We start from the raw sequence: 6,000 nt of genomic DNA, 5'->3' as shown, positions 1-6,000 counted from the left end.
CAGGAAGCTCCCAATTTCTTACGCCTATATAAAGGCATCCTCTGTCTCAAAGAAAGTATGTGTGATTCAACTCTCGCTCTTTAGCTCTCCAAAATCTCTAACTCGTTGACATAAGCACCGAAGTGCCCACCCCGGGTAAAACAACCTGGGCACTCTAACATTGTATTTCTACAGGTCGACTTGAACAACTAGCCAACTCGACATTCGAGTTGTTCTCCGGTAGGGAATAGCTAGATCATGCAATAAAATTAAAATTGTAGGGCATAACATATGATAAGTCTTTTTTTGATTTTTTTAAATGTTTGGTCTCAATATATTTCTCTTTCTTCCTTTCTAAGAACACATCATTTGAATTAGGTGTAGGGGCAATTGCTTGGTCTAATGCTAATAAACATGAGAGCAATGGTTCCTGTGAGAACAGCCACTTTGTGTAAAAAAATGCCAAATGTTAGGTCCATATACACTCTACATAGTCTATTTTTCCCAAGACCCCAGATATCTAGGCCTAATATTGGATAAATGCCTTTTGTTTGGTATGAATCAAATGTAACTAGAATATAATATACTTATTAAATATGAGTTTTTCTTATAACATAAAATTATAATTAAAATGGAAATTAATTAATTAATTAATTATATTCCTCTAATATTATCTCCAAAGCGGTCAAATTTCCAAAAATTAAAAAAAATGAAAGAAACTATCTAGATATTTGATCCTTTATGAAGATGTCAGCCACTTGATCAACACTAAGAATATATAATCTTTAGTACCACATTTTCATGAACAAAGTGATAATAGATTGGTGGATACAATCTATTATCAAAGGTATTAGTGGTAATATTCTTAAACCTGATAATTAATAGAAAGTTACCCCCCTCCCCAAGGCCCAATTCTTACAACATTCGCATGAATAAATAATAGGCCCAGTTTTCTAGACTATATTGCAAGACAATGCAAGATTTTTCTCATAAAGCATGATTTAAAAATATGGGCAAACTGAAAACGATTTAAGCATGGAAAACTTTGACATGTTCTAACAAAAAACGATTTAAGCATGAATAACTGAAAATTTTGGCAAAACATTTGCATTGATACATATTTTAAAAAATATGGGTCAAAATAATGAAAATTTTTGTTTCTAATATATATCTTTCAAATTATAAATATATTCAAAATATTTTTAAAATATCAATTACAATAAAAAAAAAATTAAACAGTAAACCATATCTATAGCTAATTTGTTCCATATGGCATTCATTTATGAGGCAAATATGTACGGAATGTTTAATTAAACATAAGAGAAGACAATAAGTTCAATGGTGCGAAAGACTTAATTACTTGAAGTGAATGACATTGAAATGTAATAACTTCAATGCTGTGAAAGATTCACTTGAATACAACTACTTGATTGTTTTGTGACTCCTACATATTGTGGGGGTCACCACCATGACCATGGATAGGGAACCAAGTACAGACCCCTTTTCTTTTAGTTGGGGGAGGGGAGGGAGACAAACCTGGTGGCATGAGTGTTTGGATCACTGAAAAAGAGATTCATGGATCACTTGGTTTGAGTTAGGATAATGGTGAAAGGTGCAACCAGTGATCATGAGATGCCGCCCTTTAAATGGTGGTCAATTGCAAATTCATTCTTCAATAGCATTATCAATTGCATCTACTTGGCACATTGTATTGATACAGCTGAACTAAAAAGAGATTAAGGGGGGTGTTCTTTTTTTGATCCTTGAGAGGGGGGAAAGTTGGTCAATGGGATTTTGGTTTCCATTGGTCAAGAATCCCATGTTCATTTTTCTGATTAATGTGGGGACCAGGGAAAGTTTAATTTCCTGGGAAAGTGATATCTAGGTGGGTAAATAACTTTCCCATTTAGGAAGAGTTACTAACACTTGAATGAGACAAAAATACCCCTTTTAATAATGGATTTTTATGACTAAATTTGTCATTACCTTACAAACGTCCCCTTGTTGGTTCCTAAGTAACCATTATAAGTTCCTGATTTACTAGTGCGAATACTTGGGAAGAAATCCATGCCGTTATAAGTTCCTAAATAACCGAACCGAAGGGCATTAACAGTAAAACTTGCTTTACATAGGCCATCAACTATAGTGTTATATGTAGTTGGAGAGGGAGAAACATTGCTTAGGATCATATCGCAGAAGATTTTGTTAGCTTCTACCGATTGTCCAGATTCCCCGATAGTTTCTACATGACTTTTTTTTTTCATTTGTTTTCCTCATAGCTTTTTTCTAAGATCATATTTGGCCATGTCAACAAATGTGATGTTACCTCCGTAATTCCATTTTTGAAATGAAAGTTGGTTTAAGACTTTAGGTACTATAAGACTTGTTACTTTCGTAGTCATTCTTGTAGAAATAGAGGAAATATGGTATCGCCATGGAGGCTTCTCACCTATGGAGTGGGGTGAGTGTGTGAGACCACTTTTTCCTTGTGTGTAAAAGAGTCAAAATCACTTATCAGGTTTACTATGAACAAATCAGTGATACAACAATATAATATGATGGTATCTTTAATGATGTCATAGTATCTAATGCATGATAAGTATATTTTTAAAATGTGAATTAATAAAAAGTAAGTAGACCATATAATATGCTTAAATTTTGGTGTCACATGCAAATAAACATTTTCAAATACACTTTTAGTTGGATTGTGTAGTTTAGGGAGTTAAATGATATCCCTCAAACCAAGAGTTTACATCACCTTTAAAATCTATTTATTTTACTTTAATTTCCCAAGTCTCTATGCCCATCATCATAAACTTCCTATTTTAATTAGGCCTTATGCATTTGTTGGTATTTAGCAAGGGGTAAGTTGGTTAAATAGGCAATTGACCGCACATCTCTACATTCACATGTTACTATAGATAACGACCTATTACCTCAACAACTAATACCCTCTTGGAGGGTGGGTAAGCAACTTACTCGTGGGCTGATAATGCTCCTCCCACCTACCTCTCTTTTTACTTGAGTAAGTAGCTTATATCACACAAGAACATTGGAATTGAACTTACCCAGACAAGTTTTACTTAGGAAACATTCTCCTAAATAAACCCATTTACCTAAGTAAGTGAAAAGAAACGGAGTCAACTTGAGGTAAAAGACTTAAATATCCCTTGGCTTTTTCTCCAAAATATTAAAACTTCCACTCTCTTCTCAAATTGAACTAAGACCTCCCCTATCATATGACATTATTTGATAAAGCCCTCCCCTCCATTAACAATCCATCAACATATGACTAAATTTTGTTGATTTTTTTTTCAAAAATCCAATATTTTGCCTCTTTTCACACAATTATATGAAGGAATCCTTGAACTGTGATTTCTCCCATTTCAAAGGTTGAAAAAATGAGTAGGATGTAATCTCATGAACTACAAGAGGACACAACACTGTTCATCTAGTTACATGTGACCCTCTTCTACCCAACTGCATGACATCCAGTTAGGCTTCCTTCATTCTTGGAATTGAGATGTAGAAGCATGGCCTTGGATTTATTAATCTGTCCCCACCATGATGTCACCTTATCTCATTCAAGGTGGGGTTGTATTACGTTAATTGTGCAGATGTGTTCAGCCCCCCTCTCTTTTGACATGGTGCTTTCTATCGAGGGGTGGTTCTGCACTGTGTCGTTTGGTGAATTTTGTTTGCCAAAAGACAGCTACTGATTGGCATTTGAATTTCCAACCCCCCTGTTATCGATGTGATAGTCTTTGTCCGGCCAGTATGTAGCAATTTAATCTGAAAAATAGATGTAGTGAGGGAGGGAGAGGGACAGGCCCAAAGCATGGGCCATGGCATGTTAAATGTTAAAATTACCCAACAGAGTAAGATGAAGATGCACCATCACTACTTGTATGTCTTCAATTACATGTGGATTAAGATAAAATAAGAAAGAGTTGGTTTTGATAATCAAGTCAAGTCATTGGCAAATCACTACTCCCATTGACTTGGCTCCTTGTAAACGTTGTTTTAAGGCATCTAATTGTAAAAAATTCATATAAAATTTGAATGCAAGCATCCTTAATTAGTAAAAGAAACGATGCATATAGACAAGTAAGTTTGGCGTTTCCGTCAATGGGATGAAGCGAGACAAATCAAAAACTAGGGACAGTTACCTCTTTTCCTTGAAATCATCTAGATGGTTCTCGTCTTTGTCAGGACCTATGTTGGAGCCGGCCTGAGGTAGTCTTTTGTCACCATTGACCAGGTCAATTATGTCTTCTACTGAGCTGGTATTTACTAGAACTGAGCTCATGAGATATAAGTGTGGGGATAGCAAAACTTAATACTCTATCAACCTCAAGGACCATTAATTAATGCCAACATTAATTGTTAGAGAATTCCTTCATGCATGTATGGTTGTTTATTGCTTGAGGGTGGCTTCATTCACATCACTAACCCCAATTGATACATCAACAACTTATGTGGTTCAGATTTTCCATCAGTAACATCCTAAAATATCTCCTCTAGGCAAATAGAAATGTATTATCTTACCTCACTCCTCAATCAATTTCTAGAACCTTCTCTTTTCACAAAAAGAATACCTCCTAACACCTATATGTAGAATATCCAACCACTGAAACCTATAATTAAAATCATAATACCACTGCAACTCCCATATAATCCAAAGACGTGATATGTCAGCCATCTCCTAATTCTTTGACCACAATGCCCATACAAAATTCAGTGATTTGAACACCAGTTATGAAAAACTCTGAATCATGGTTTTTAAAAGCCAACTGGTGATTGAATTGGTTAGGGGTTCGATTATCGATTCGAATGGTCTGACCTTTCGACTCAAATGGTCGGTCTGTTCTAATAAAAAAAATAAAAAATTTTAAAAATTGGAAAACAGTCAAAACCATTCGAACCATTCGAATGGTTAACCGGCTGGTTCAGCGGTTTGCTGACCACAATCAACTGTTTTTGGGGAAAAAGCAGTTTTGGAGGAAAATGGAACCGGTCAGGTGATTGGTTCCCGGTTTTTCCAGTCCTACTGTCCGATCTAATCTGGTTTTGAAAACCATGCTCTAAATACAAAATTCAAAGGCCCACAACTTAGTTTTTTTTTTTTTTTTTTTTTTTGCTTGTAAATTATTTCTTTAGAACAACTCTTAAATTAAAGATGCACGTATGAACTAGTAAATTCCTGTTTAAGCTTTCCTGTTGCCAAAAGAAAATCCAGCATTTATTCAATGCTTAGATGAAGTAACCCAATAATTGGTGCTTTTGAGCACCGGTTATAATTCTCCAATCCATCTAAAAAGAATATTTTTTTCCAAAAAAAAAAAACAGAGAGAGAGGAATTAGATATCATAGCTCAAAGCATTTAATACATTTCGGCTGCCACCATCTGCCATCTACTAATATATATTACATGTTTTATATGCTAGTTCATGGGCAGCGGAGTTTAAATTTGTACGTGCATATTTGATAGATATCGATTCAAAATTAGGGATATAATTGGATTGAATTAGATCGGGTTCATCAAAATCTGAATTTGATTTGATTAATAAAATTATGTATTAGAATCCGATCTAATATCTGATCAGAATTTAAGACCTTGGATTCAATGGGAGGTGGTTCTATTGCCCATCTACTGCCCCCCCCCCCCCCCCTCCCCTTGGGACCACTTCTCGGAAATGGTAGAATCAATTGAAGGCCGCCCCAGGCAAGAAGATAACAAAAAATAAAGTACCAATAATTTTGTCATCATTACCAAAAACTATCTAAAAAATTACCAAAAATGCATTAACATGATTATCAATAAATATGATAAATGATCAAAAATTAAAAAATATAACAAAAACTGAATCCTTTTTCGGTTATCATATTAAAATATCAGCTTTTATCGCTGCGCTCGTACAGGCTAGAGCTATCTGGCTGTTCAAATCAACATAATCAAGCCATTAGCCATACTACCAGCCTCAACCACTAAGCATTAATAGGATCGACTTTTGCACGGAA

This window comes from Nelumbo lutea, chromosome 1 (assembly GCF_056320005.1).
Source record: "Nelumbo lutea isolate HS-2025 chromosome 1, American lotus-T2T, whole genome shotgun sequence".
NCBI classification, from domain to species: Eukaryota; Viridiplantae; Streptophyta; class Magnoliopsida; order Proteales; family Nelumbonaceae; genus Nelumbo; species Nelumbo lutea.
This window is presented reverse-complemented; position numbering follows the sequence as displayed.